This window comes from Cyprinus carpio, chromosome A22, assembly GCF_018340385.1.
Source record: "Cyprinus carpio isolate SPL01 chromosome A22, ASM1834038v1, whole genome shotgun sequence".
Lineage (NCBI taxonomy): Eukaryota > Metazoa > Chordata > Actinopteri > Cypriniformes > Cyprinidae > Cyprinus > Cyprinus carpio.
In genome coordinates this window covers 7738057-7753474 of record NC_056593.1, presented here as the reverse complement: position 1 = coordinate 7753474, position 15418 = coordinate 7738057, and the positions used below count along the sequence as shown (strand labels likewise).

At 35.9% G+C, this 15418-nt stretch overlaps 2 protein-coding genes across 3 annotated transcripts in view; both read left to right on the top strand.

Annotated features, from left to right (window-relative positions):
- Window positions 1-15418, top strand: part of LOC109047541 (protein phosphatase 1 regulatory subunit 29-like) — a 905211-nt gene that overhangs the window by 662412 nt on the left and 227381 nt on the right. The gene's annotated exons all lie outside the window — the stretch shown is intronic.
- The window catches only part of LOC109046565 (beta-1,3-N-acetylglucosaminyltransferase manic fringe), a 788629-nt gene that overhangs the window by 675592 nt on the left and 97619 nt on the right, over window positions 1-15418 (top strand). The window lies entirely within an intron of this gene.

The window sequence follows — 15418 nt, the reverse complement described above, 5'->3', positions numbered from 1 at the left end:
AATAAATAATATGCCCATACATAAAATAGCCTAATAAATAAATCAATGCATGAATGAATGAATGTAATTCTGAGTTTATGTCTCACAAATCTGCCATTTTATCGTGAAATTCGAGGGAAAGAAAGAAAGAAAAAGAACAAATCAGAAATAAGAACTCAGAATTGCAAGGTGAACTCGGAATTGTGAAATAAAAAGTTGCAATTACTTTATTTTTCCGTGATGGAAAAAATAATGATAAAACAACTACAACAAAACAAACAGAATTAAAAGGGGGAAAAAAACAGAATTTGAACCTCTGATGAAAAAAGTCAGTTGCGAAATTTAAACTCAGAACTGTAAGAAAAAAAAGTCAGAATTCTGAGTAGCTGCATAACTTTTCAGAAGTTTCATTGCCAACAATTTTTCTTGCACTTCTGATTTTAATTCTCACAGTTCTGAGAAAAACGTCAGAGTTGTGAGATAAAAATATATTCAGATAAAAATGTATTATTTTTATTCATTGGCAGAAACGGCTTCCATAGATCTGACAGGTGTGTTCTGTGCACATTTTAAGACTCAAGACCAGCAAACTTTCATCAAGGTTGATATTGAACGATTCATGAACATTTACCCAATTGTAGTTTTTCTGTGAGTGCAGTGAATTTATCTTTTCTTCATCTAGCAATGAAAAATGGTTTGGAAGTAAAACTTTAAGGTCAATGAACTGTTGGAGACATAAACAATAAAACGTTTGGTTGTGTCTTAAAGAGCTGAAGACAGCATTTGGCATGAAATCAAATTTGCTAAATCAAAAAATCTAATGCAAACATCGTAATGTAAGCATAAAAATGTAAACAAAAAAGAACCTTCGAGGACCATTTTGAGGCGATGAATCAAATGAGTCGATTCACTGAAACGATCCGTTCGTTCGAATTTCCAATGAAGAGGAGGGGTGGGTGTAGACACCTGCAGGTGGTAGTCGACGCCCCCTGCCGCCTTATGGCAATGCATCCCGCACTGCAATTGATTTTGAGGTGGGATATTAAGTGGACGCGATTGTATAACAGAGTGAATCGGTTGTAGGCTGAAACCGAGAACACAGTCAGCTGCGAAAGCCTGTTATTTTTCAGTCAAGACACGTCTAATTAAGTGCACTTAAATTATTGCGGGTTTATTTCAATTACACGGGGTTACACAGCTGCATAAAGAAGAATAATTATTTCACAACGACAATAAGCGCACATAATACTCTGCTGTTACTGTAGGCTAGTAACGAACACAACTTTCACATGCATCTGATTGACAGATAAACCGCACGCACTTATTTCAATATATGTATATATATATATATATATATATATATATAGAGAGAGAGAGAGAGAGAGAGAGAGAGAGAGAGAGAGAGAGAGAGAGAGATTTTTCGCAGATTTCTATCGTATTTACTTAACTTCTTAGGCAGTATCAATGGTATGACGAGTCCGAAATTACAAAAACATACATAGGCTATATTTAGCTAACTGATCAAAATTATTGCTACAGTTTGGTAGTCGCTGCATATTGGTAGGGACATGTCCCTGTCCACCACCCCTCCTCACCCTACGCCCCTGAAAATGAGTCATCATTGACCGAAATAAAAGAATAACAAAGCACTGACCTTTTGAGCTCAAAGCAGTTTCAAAGGCAGCATTTCTATGACAGTTGCCATGCACTTTGTTGGCACAAAAACGCAGCAATGGCGAAATGAAGGGTTTCAGTGCGGCTGGAGACCAGGAAATGTTCATGACAGCTTAATTGGCATCTAAATAATAAGACATAGCTAATCAAAAAAGCAGCATAAATTACAACATGTCTGCTGAAAGACATGAAGACTCAATTGCGTTCTGCTCGCGACTGGTTTAAGCTATTGCAAACATCGCTCAGTTAAAGAGTAGGCTTCAGAATAGGCCTATGTTGTCAGAAATTATGTAATTGATACAAAACAGGTTCAGATCGGACTGAAAAATATATAGACATAGGCTACAAACCGGGATTTAAAGGCGTCAGGAACAGGAAAATAAAATAACCTACTAGACGAGAAAAACGGGGCTCAGAGGTTGATGTTGCCGCTGAGGTGCCAGAATAGAAACTAAAATTTACATTTGAGCAAGAGTGAGAGCGAGTGAGAGATAGAGGGAGAGAGATCAAAAAGACACGTGTATACTTTGAAAATATGATATTTTATTGATCGATTTATGTGAGCACTTACAGTAACAAACGACACGCGGCGCAGTCAGAGCTATATGGAAAGTGACATTAATGAATTCAAACTAAAGTTTAAGACTGTGACATCACAGCGAACTGTCAAAACAAACAATAGGCCTACTGTATGTAGGAAAATGTTGCATCTAGAAGGGTTAAATGCCAATGTTATGAAAGATTGTACTAAAAATAAAGTGTTTTAGTGTCCTAGAATTAATCAAAAGCATAACCCGACTATCATATACACACTTTGTATACAGATATTTCAGTATAAATATGTTAAATGTACAAATTTATTTTTTACAAAAAAGCCCAATTGCACTAGCAGGTGGGACAATCTTACAACAACTGCGTCATTTTTTATCTCAAAATCAAAGGGAAGAAAATATAATATTTTATGTAATGACAATATAGGCCTTTTTTTGGAGACAATTAAGATGTATGTATTGCATTACTTGTATTATTTTAATGGCAATTATTTAAATTTTCCTCTGTGATGCAAATAATTATAATTGTCATTACTGTATTTTGGGGAAATTTTTATTTTATTTGATTTATTTAATTATTTTTTCAGATTATAGAAATAAGAATTTGGAAAAATCTTAATGTTGCAGAATTGGCATACATTTTCATAATTCTAAAATATTTTCATTATTAACTATATTTGATATATTTTGGGGTGAAATACAACCTTTGTAAAATTCACCCAGGTATAGTGATACAGGAGAGGAGCTACATAAAACCCTTTAAAACAGGCCAAAGCATACAAATAACCAGTTTTTGAATAGTCACATCCTGTGGGGGGCTGACATGAGAACTTACTGAGCATCTGATGAGATCAGAAGACGAAGGTGCAGACTTCTAAGGGCCTAGTGCAAATGCATGCTTGAATCGTTCAGTCTTTTTACTGTGCGTCAGAATCCATCAGGCTCAAAAAGGAGCTGTATTATGAGTAGGAGAGGAAGAAATAAGACAGAAGAGATGGTTGGGATGTGGACGACTCCACTACTGCGCGCACCCGGTTTGGGTCTGGAGTTGGGGGGCTGGATTGGGATAAAGGCTTCCTGTGGGGGGGGCAAAAGGGGGGCAGTGGTGGAATTCGGCACTTATTTTTTAAGGATGTAGGAATGAGCAAGATGTGTGAGAATTATGTTTAGGTATTAGGTTTAGATATGATTTTTAATGAGGTTTTTTAGTGGGATAATTTTGGGGTATTTTTTTGGCGATTTTTATATCAGTGTGAAGAAACTTTTACAACTATAAAAGGACCTTTAAGGGTGTAGCGATGCAATAGAAGAACCATTTTGGGTTTTTCATACACTTGAGTGATCCTGTTTTAACCTCTCTTTGCCAGTCACTGCAGAACTGGCTCAAACCAGATTCTGTAGCCCTCTGTGAAATTATTTACATAATCTTGTCTGTATCTACACCCTGTCTTCATCATCAGCTTAAAGAATAGAAAGCACATAACTAAGCAAGTTTACACTAGACATTAAATATTCTCAAAACATTTCGACTTTATTCTCAAAACATTTCGACTTTATTCTTGAAACATTTTGACTTTATCCTCATAATATTTTGACTTTATTATCGAAACATTTCGACTTTATTCTCGAAACATTTAAACTTTATTCTCGAATCATTTCGACTTTATGCACGTAATATTTCGACTTTATTCTCGTAATATTTCGCCTTTATTCTCATAATATTTTGACTTTATTCTCGAAATATTACAACTTTAATCTCGTAATCTTAGATTTTTTTTTTTTTTACATGGCACTAAAACGCCGTCGTACCCTAGAACCTTTCAATGAATAGTTGTTAAAAGAACCATTTATTTGAAGATTTAAACAATTTAAAGAACCTTTTTCCACTATAATGAAACTTTTTTGGAATGGAAAGGTTCCATGGATTTTGAAGGTTCTTCATGGAACCATCAATGCCAATAAAAATCCTTTTATTTTTTAAGAGTGTAACCACTCACTAGAAGAACCATTTTGGGTTCCACAAAGAACCTGTCTAAGAACAACTATTTTCTTAGTGTAAAGGATATTTAATTAATCTAACGAACTTATCGCCACTATAAAAAAAAAACTTTAGTGCAATGGAAAGGTTCTATGGATGCTTTCAATGTCAATAAAGAAAGAAATAAAGTGTAATGTGAAGAACATGTTAATAATCTACACTTTTAAATATAAAGGTTTGAAAAGAGTTTTCACAAGGATGCTGTAGGAGAACCATTAAGGGTTCTCCAAAGAACCTTCGAATAAACAGTTCATAAAAGAACCATTTTTTTCCCTTAGTGGGATGAACATTTTAATCTAAAGAAGCCTTTTCTGCAATGGAATGGTTCCATGGATGGTTCTTCATGGAACCATCAATGCCAACAAAGAACCTTTTGTAAGAACTGTTCTGAACGGTTCTTTGGGGAACCCTAAATGGTTCTTTTGTGACATCGCTGTGAAAACATATTTTTGGAATATTTATATTTTTGAGTGCACAACAAAAAAAAAAATCAATCCTTTGATGAAAGAAAGACCACTTTGAGAGCAAATCCATTGTGCTTACAGTGACAAATGCACTTTGTGCATCTACACACACACACAATAATGTTCTCGGTTGAACATATGTGCATTGCACAGGAGATGAGCAGGGCCATATATCAGCACCAGCCTACGAGCCGAGAGCCGCTGCGCTCGCGAACACAAACCAACAGACGGCAACACATTAACGTGTCACAATGAAATGATGCATAGTGTCCATATGGACACAAACAAATGACTTAATGCGAGGATGTCTGGGCCCAAACAAACATATTCACGGTTTGATGTTTCAGAGGCATCCGTTTACTTCATATTGCAACAAATTTGACCCAGACGCAACAAGGCAAGGCGAGACGAAAACAACAGTCACACCTGTTCCCAGTGAAATCCAACCTGAGATTCTTATACAATAGCCATTGTCCCATGTGTACAATACACAAAGAGTTCATTTATTCACAATCACTGCGAGGAGATCTGATGATGCCAATTAAAATAGTAAATGGATCCGATTTATATCAGACTGGAGAGCAAACGCCTGCAGGCTGGTTGGCTTTAACAGGAAAGATGTGTAGGAATGATCAGAATTGTTGTATAATATCACATTAAATATGTAGCAGTCGTGTGAAACTGAGGATTCTTGCTGATGCTGAAAGTGAGAATGTTAGAGAATCTATTTATTTAACATATTGTTTTTTTCGTTTGCCTCTGGAAACAGCATTAGCAGGTCGCTATGGTGTTAGGCAATATGTACATTTTTGAATGCCTAATATCAATACTGTGTAGGGCTGTAGTACTCGAGTCCGGTCTCAGACTCGAGTCAAGGCTCGAGATATTTTTCTATCGTCTCGATCTCGTTGGTGTTTGTACTCGGACTTGTCTCGGACTTGATCATTGGACTCGCCAAATGTTCTCGTTAGTCTCAACCAAGTCCAGCAAAATTTGTTATTCTCCTTCAAAACAAAATTGCATTTGCATGTCACGCCTGAAAACGTGTGAAAAACGCTAGGCGCGCCGCTTTCTCCTTTTTTCCAAAGCACTCTGTAGCCTGCGCTCTATGCTTGCGCTCCCGTGGCATCTGCCGTTGCTAGGCAACCATGACCTCCTCTCTATGAAGACGCAGAAGTTTCAGCAAAAAATAAATGGATTTCCAGCACTAAAAATCCCTTGCAGTAGCTCTGCTAATAAATTCATTTAAAAAATGGCAATCCTTGTACAGCTATGATCAGCTGTTTCTCCATCTTGGCTTAGCTTTCAATTTTGTTACGGGACAGGATGAAGCTGATTCGTTGATTCTTGTCACATGACCAGCGGTGCACTTGGTGCGTTCTGAAAAGTTTAGATGTTTCTAATTTAATTTTCTACCTGTTAGATTGTGTTTTATTAATGTCTACACCTACCCCAGCCTACACCTTCCACACCAATCCCCTGGTGTAAAAACAAAATATATTTGTGAAATAACTTAAACATAAAAAAAATTAAAACATAATATTAGCATTGCTACTGCGTATAAGTTTATTTATATCAGCAAGTCAGAAACCAGAAATATAAAGAGTTATTGTTGATGTAACAGTCATTTATCTAAATAAAGAAGGAAAATATCAGCACAAAACATTTACATGCACTACTGTATATAAGATTTTTAAAATACAAATGAAATCTTTTCATTAAGTAAGGATGCATTAAATTGATCAAAAGTGACAGTAAAGACATTTATAATGTTACAAAAGATTTCTATTTCAAATTAATGCTTTTTTTGAGCATCTTGAAAAAACGTATCACGATTTTAAAAGAAAAAAAAATATTAAACTGTTTTAGCACTGATAATAAGAAATGTTGAGCAGCAAATCAACATATTAGACTGATTTCTGAAAGATCATGTGACACTGAAGACTGGAGTAGTGGCTGCTGAAAATTCAGCTTTTTCATCACAGGAATAAATTACATAAAAAAAAAAAACGCATAAAAAAAAACCCCAATTATTTTAAATTGCAATACATTTTCTCAATATTATTGTTTAACTGGCGGCTCTTGGTCTGCATAAGCTGCAGCGTGGAGCAGATGTTATACTGAAAGTCAAAAATCTGACAGACAGCTATATCTCAGGGCTAAAATTTTTATCAAGACCGATATTAAAAAACTCAGTGTGTTTGATAAATGCCAACATGCGCCAACGCCTCAACGTACCTAGACCCATAACTGCTTTGCATGTGGCCGCTCATTCGTAAGACTAAGGCAAACAGTATAATTACGCCTCCGTAAAAACCATTTACCTTCTGTCTATCAAACACGCAGGTGAAGCATGACCACACATGACAGGAAGAATGATTGCATTCTTTCCCATGAACCTCTAGCTGCTGCAGGAACAAGCCTCCGCAGGTCACATGGCAACTACTGAGACGGCAGAGATCTGAAACTAGACGGCGGAGACCGGTGGAGAGCACCGTACTGAACGCCTCACAGAACACAGCCAACAGACTGAATACATTATCATGACAGTGAAGTGTGTGCTGGGCTCGCTTTGGCCTAGTTTTGCCGACTTCCAGCCGAGAAACAATGACAAACGATAAAAAAAAAAGTCTACAAGACTTTTACTTGTCCTTAACTTATTTTGCATTTCAAAAGGCAGCTCCTCGGACTTTGCAACTTTTACAGAGTTTAAGTTTATCTCAACAACTTTTCAGTAATGAAAATATGTTCTAAGAACATTTTGGTAACGTTCCCAAACGTTGCGTCTAAATGTTCCCCGAAAGTCTAGTTTTTCTTGGTTATGTGAATGTTGGAGAAAACATTAAGAGAACGTTCCATTTGATCAATTCGCAAACGTTATGGGAATGTTACTTTTGAATGTTTCACCATGTTCCATGAATTATGGATAAGTAATGTTTATAGGATCATAACGTTTTGAGAATGTTATTAAAGCCAACATAAATTTGACTAACTTTACTGGAAGAATGTTTAAGAAAAACGTTTTGAGAATGATCCCTGTTCGCTGTGTTAATGGCGCACTAATACTAATCTTCAGAACAGCATGCTAACATACTACTCTTGTAACTGTAATGTGCACAGTATGCTTATGTTCTGTAAGCATTTGACGTGAGCTTCCAATTTCAGTTTGATGAATGATCGAGAATAGCAGAAGTTTTATTCATCCCATTTTTAAGATCTAACTGCAAAATGTTGACAATTTTCCTCAAAATTGAGCTAAAAATTTAAAATAACTGGCCATGTGTCAGCAATGTAACATAGAATTTATCGAAACGTTTGCAGTTTCTTTAAATAGTATGTAGTCCCAACTAGCAAACTTTTGGTTCCCACATTGTTCTGGAAACATTCGTTTTTGATTCCCAGAACAGCGTTTTGCGGTTAGTTGTTTATTTACTAGTCTCTGATGAGTGAGTGAGTGAAGTGACATACAGACAAAATATGGTGACCCATACTCAGAATTCGTGCTCTGCATTTATCCCATCCAAAGTGCACACACACAGCAGTGAACACACACACACACCGTGAACACACACAGTGTGTGTGGGCAGCCATTTATGTTGTGGCGCCCGGGGTGCATAAGGCACAAAAAATTGAAAAAAACTTCAAGAGTTTCGAAGTGTTCATCGGATTGGTTGAATTCTACAGGATTTCCGGGAGTTGTTCGTGTCGTGTTCTTTAACCTTCCGCCTGGAAACAAAGATGCCATGATGATGTGTTTACAACTGTGACAATGAGCGCTTATCAGGATCAACTAAACGCTGGATTTTCAAAGTATGTGAAATATGTTCACAGCATAGACTCTTTAAAATACGTCTAAGAGTTTTACATTCCGGTCTGTTATTGTGGTGGCATTACCACGCACCTAATCATGACGCGGCACAAAATGAAACATGATTGGTTGCTTTAACTGTCAGTCATATGGCCTCTTGGGCGGCCCTTGGCCATTCAAAGCGGCCAAGATAACTGGACCTTCTGCCTACAGTCTAAAAGTCTGGCTACGCGAGAATATTTATTTGCCGGAAAGGTTTTTCATGAAAAAATGTTTTAGGTTGTGTTTGATGTTTAAAAGAACATTCTCTTAATATTCCCCCATAACCTTAAAATTTGGAAAACTATTACACAACCAGGAGAAGTCGTGGCCTAATGGTTAGAGAGTTTCACTCCTAAACCTAAGATTGTGGGTTCGAGTCTCGGGCCGGCAATATCACGACTGAGGTGCCCTTGAGCAATGCACGGATCCCCCAACTGCTCCCCGGGCGCCGCAGCATAAATGGGTGTTCACGGTGTGTGCGTGTGTTCACTGTTGTGTGTTTGCACTTTGGATGGGTTAAATGCAGAGCACAAATTCTGAGTATGGGTCACCATACTTGGCTGTATGTCACATCATTTTTTCAGCATTATATCAGTAACTGTTTTAAAATTCAAGTCTTGTTTTGATCCATTGTTTAATTACAATAAACGTCATAACAATATCAATTATAATTATTACAATAAACCCAACACATTATCACACATTAAATTAATATGTAAGAATGAATTTTCTTTTTATAAGATTTACTGCAGCAGGATTTTTTTTTTTTTTTTTTTTTTGAAAGACATTATCCTGACTTTATCCTCAAACTTTTTAACGGTAGTATTTATTATTATATATATTATATATATATATATATATATATATATATATATATATATATATATATATATATATATACACACACAGTTTAGCACATATTTTATGTTTCTTGGAACTGTATTGTACCTCTTCCCCAGACATTGTATGAAGATATTGAATCAAATTATCCTGAATAACAAATGACAGCAACACAATTTAGGGCTTTAAAAAAAAAAAAAAATACATTAAAACTGAATTATGTCTTTCATTAATTTTGCTGCATTCAGTGGTTTAATTATGAGTTTTCCATGATAGACATAATGTCTAAAAGCAGACAGAACACTATTGTTAACTTGTCCACCCACAAAGTGGGTATAATTATGTGCAGCACTTGGCAGTCGCTAATACTCTTGATGTTTGTGAGAAAGAAGACAAAACATCTCCATTCATTCATTTAGTTTAGATTTTTTTTTTTAACCAAAGGCAGGAGAAACAGGTGTGGAAATTTAATCTCCTACCCACAATGCCAGACGCACACTGCATCATGCAGCCAGATGCTACGAATTCAGCTTCCTTTATAATCAAGGTGTCTAGAGAATATAAAATTATGTTCACTCACCGAAATGTGTTTAGAGCTGGTATAAAAAAGCAATGATAATAGGGTTAATACATAAATAAATTTTACATTCAAAAAGCCTGACTTTGCTGAAAGTCCTAGCTCAGCGGCCATCTTGTAAACGCCCCAGAGGATCAAATTTAGGTTAGAATTGTTTCAAAATGTTTCTAAAATGTCCAGTTTTCTTGTCATGAATACTGAGAAGAAATTTCTTGTCAAGGTTACAAAATCGTTTCTTAGAACATTTTATATTTATATTTTTACCCAAATATTAGCAATTTTTACCCAAAATATAGCCTTATTTGAACGTTTATTTATAGTTTTCTAAGAACGTTTAAATGTCCAGTTTTCTTGTTGTGATTATAACGTTATTTAAAGGTTACAAAAACATTTCGTAGAATGTTATACTAACGTTATTTTCACCCAAAATATAGAATTATTTCAACTTTTAGTTTTAATATTCTAAGAACATAGAACATTAAAATGTCCAGTTTTCTTGTCATGATTAGAACGTTATTTAAAGGTTATAAAAAACGTTCTTAGAACGTTCCTCGAGTACACATAACATCATACGGACGTTCCAAGAATGCCGATCTCAGAACTTTTTCTCTCAACATTATATGAGAATGTATAGCAAATCCATTAATGTTATAAGAATCATCCTCCATAAACTATAAAAAAACCGTTACTTTGAGAACCTTTCAGTACCTGAACATTTATGTAACTATAAAAAAAACGGGTTAGTGAAAGCTTATGTGAGATATATATTAAAATCTAACAATAATGGCATCATAAATTTAGTGAAAAAAAAAGAAATAAAAAATTTAAGAGTATTTTTCAGACTAATCCACTAGCATAGTTTTCTGCCAAAACTGTAAGGTGGGAAACTAAGTATAGCATGACTTAATATAACAAATAAAAACAGAAGCCTGCTCTAATACCCTGTGAACAAGGAACACTGTTTTTATTAAGACTGGGGCTAAAGGTAAGCAAACACACAACACCTGCAATATCTCCTACAGCTGGAGGTGGAAACTGGTTTTACCTTTGGGAGTCAATCTAATCTTCCTCCCCTCTACCCCGCCTGTGTTGCTGGGGGAAGGGTGAGAAACCAATGGATCTGGAATTATGTTAGCATCAGTTGTGCTGACATCATGTTGTTTGTGATTGTAATATATAAAAAAGGTATTTATTGTATAAAGGAGAAAGAAGCAGGTGCTGACAAACAAATGACAGCACATTCGTAGGAGATGAGGTCAGCTTAATCAGAGTTTACCAAGCTGTCAGAGCTTGCCCGTTCCAATGTCTGAATCTGGGAGAATAATCTGATAATTACGAACCCAGACACGCATGAATGCCAATGCAGTAACATGAGTGCAACTGCTGTTATGTGCCAAACAAACAACAGTCGTGATTTTGAAATAAACTTTTTCTTTTGCAGTTCACCCAGGACCTTTTTGTATTAGTATTGCATTATTTGTATTATATTTGTATAGTTTTGCATTGTACTGTTTGTATTGTATTATAGAATTTTACATTTACACCATTTTCTAGAGACACTGAAAAAAATTATTGCAATACACAAAAATATTTTGATCTTTCTACTCAATATTAAACTGAAATCAATTTCCAGTCTTTATTTATTGGTTTAAATTATTTAACATCTAAAGAAAAAAGTGTTTGTAATTTTTCTCAGAATGCTCCATCTTCTCCGGCAGTCTTTTGCAGATGGAATTATTTATAACTAAAACTAATAATTATATTAAAGGATATTGATATTGATATTGTACTTATGATATTGTGCATGTGTGCATTATTTTAAAATAAATAGCATAACATCTTAATATCTAAATATATCAATATCCCTTAAATATAATTAATTATATATTGCATTTATATCTAATTACATATAAATATCAATACATAATACGACATGAAACAAATATAGAAAAATTAATGACAAAGTTGTAAAATCCATGTTATGTACTATATATAAAAAACATTCTCTTTCATGGCATCATGAATTTCTTGTATTTCATATGTTGAATCTCCATTAAATAATGATATCCTGCTTGTTATATAATATTATATGGTTTAATATTATATAATATATTTTATTATTTATTTTATAATATAATATAATATAATATAATATAATATAATATAATATAATAATTATTATTGTTAAATTTTGGATGTGTTTTTGGATACTTTTATGGTGCAGAGCACTCTGTGTAACAATGTTCAATGTTCAAGAAGTATAAATAATTAATTTTTTTAAAATAATTCTTTTTTTTATTAATTAATTAATAATTAAAATTTTATGTGTTCTGTGTTTTATGTTTTCTGTAAAAGGTAATATAGCTTATAGCAAGGGCTAGGGCTAGGGATAGCAAATAATACCAAATACCAACAATTTTAAAACTCATATTATGGAATTAAAATGAGTCGCATCGCATACTGTCATGCTAAATCTGACTATAATCTGCATAACAAGACAGATTGGGGTCACATACACCCACACACCCACCCCTCTGGTATTGTTTGACCTTCACTAGAGGACTTGAGGTTGGGGGTGTAAAGGTATCTCTCGCAGTCCTTCTTGAATCAGTAATGAGTCCTTCATTACCCAAGCCACGGTTCCCAAGAGACGCGTGCGGCAGCAGACCCAACACATACCCGCTTGAGTGCAACACCAAGCCAAACCGCTGCTTTTGTAATTCATCCGTGCACATTAACAGCATTAACTGATAGATTAAGCTGGAGTGATCTTCTTCACTGGGCTCTTGAGTTGGCAGATTGAATTATGAGCCTTCGCTGACTCTCAACAACAGCCATTCAATAGCGAGGGTGTAGATGTCACTCAATTAATCAAAGGAAAGCTGGAGACACTGGAGGACGGTCCGGTGGCCAGCACAATCCCAGACCTTCATTTTGGCTTTGACTCTTTTATTGCCACCCGTGCTTGTGTTTTGCTCGAGGGTGTGATGGTAACATTTCATGGATCCTCCTGGCAAGGATCAAGCCTACAACCTTTCGGTTATCGTCCTAACATTTCAAACTTACACCTGTGATCTGGCATTGGTAAAGCAGTAATGTGGTCTATGCTTTAGAATATTACAAACACAATGCTATATTATTGTAAATGGATTAGAAAATATAAATAAATTAGAGTCATTGCCTTGTGGGCGGCAGTGACCCCTTTCCCGATCATAATCGCACTAAACCAGACTATTTAATCATGATTTCGATTCAATTTTAATTAAATGTGCAGACCTACTTAAGACATTATGAACATTCTGACATAACTGTGTGTGTGTTTTGACCGTTCGACAGTTATAAGGTGCAAAAGAAAACTGAAGGGATCACATGCTGTCCGAGAGGCTGCTTCAGGTGTGTGTCAGAGAGCAGACAGCGGGAGACCGCAAGGAGTTGTTTTTTTGCACTTAATAACTATTTTTAACGTCAAGCAAGTCACGTAAGTAACAGTCGCGTGCCCAGTCTATTCTCTGCTATATGCGTTACCTGCTTTGTTTTCTATACTTTGTAAGCTCACACACTGCAGATTAGGGGACACAAACAGTAAAACACACACACACACACACACACACACACACTGGTGTGACAAGATATCATTTCATTTGGCTGGAATTTACAGCCTCAGCAAGTGCTTATCAGACTCTGGTTCCATAAACAACTGGATAGAGTTACATTTCAAACACCACATCACTGCAGAGTCAGAGGTCTACTGACGGATGAGAAAGGACAAAACTGGGACAAAAGTGGAATAAATCAACAAGAAAACAGATAAACTGGCCCCGGCCCCGTGGTGTGTTCTATGGTGTGACACGCTATACTCCATCTAAAACCATTTTAAACATCATTTATTTAATTGTTTACAAAGGCCATTATGCATAAGCTATCCACATGCTTCTGACATGAGCTCATGAGGTTCGAGTCTGGCCTGCAACATATCCCATTTCCATAATCCTTAGCCCCAAGTATGAACAAAACTGAGATTTGCTTCAAATTTTAAGCATCCCACCTCAACTCCAAACACAATAATTTTGAGTGTAACCAGGGAAACGGTTTAAGAAAACAGGCTTTGAGTTTAAACAGTTTCCATCATCAATGAACTCTATTAAGATTATTGGCGCAGACAGCGACTGCAAACGCCTCAGATCTGAATCTCTGGGGTTCTGCAGGAATCGATCAATGAGGAATTTTTATGGATCTCAAAGGAGGCGCATGCAAAAAAAAAAAAACATTCCCGTGCCATGTTCGGAAGCACACCCGAAAACAGACCTCAGCTTTGGTCTCCATCCATCCGAGGCTGAGGTGAAACTGCAGCAATGCTTATTTGTGTGTGTCGTAGTCACGGTCAATTAAGTCGAGGTTCGCTTGATGAAAACAAACAATGAAAACTGCACGTCTTGTGTCTGCGTGCTTATCTCAGCATCATTGGACAGAGACATTGAGCATGAAGAGAAAGACGAGGGAGATGGAGCGGTGGGTATCATAACGCTCTGGTCTCTGTTAATGAACCGTTTCCTGCCAAATGAATAATTGATTGATTGTGACCAGCTCTGTGGTTGCTGTAGGGGAAACTATACCTCTGTGACCCCGGATGAGATGCACTGTCATTCAGCAATTCAGTTTTTCATCAACTCAAGGGTTTTGAGGGATTTAAAACAACAGAGCCAGGAATTCATTTTGGTGGGAAATTGGTGTTGGGGAAAAAAAAAACAGATAAAAAAATCACTAGGCAGGGGTACAGTGTAAAAAAGTGTAACCATAACTTTTCTTAAATTGTTAACATCTGTAATTCCTCCTCAGCAGCTCATTTTGAAAAAAATGTCAGCAGGGGAAAGACAATTGTCCAATGGCTTCTTCATCTCAGCATGAAATCAAAAGATGTTCAAGGGAACTGGTGCCGGATCAGAGTCATTTATTCTTTGTTTGGTGTTTCTTCAACTCTTCAAGGGCTTATTTTTATTTGCAAAAAATGTAGGTTTACTACTTTTCAAATGCATTTAATGTTAGACTGTATGGATTTACTCTTTACCAGACACAGACTTACAATATATATATATATATATATGGTAAAATATAAGTAAATAAATAAGTGTATGTGTATTATATATGACTATATTTTCTACTACTTCAAAGGCCAAAAGTGCCCATAGTTGGAGAAATACATTTAATCAAGGACTGGGAATGGTTTTACAGAATAATATCACAAAAGTACAGCCTTTGCCAACTGAATCAGCACTTTGTTACCCAGACTCAATAACAAAGCTAGACATTTTAATGCAGGGATGCTGTGTGGAAACGTATCTGAGACCAGTGAACAAAAAGATGCATGACCTTCTAGAAGTAGCAGCGAGGCTGGACTCCTGAGTAACACTATAGGAACAGCAGACGCTCCTTGAAAAATGGTGCAAT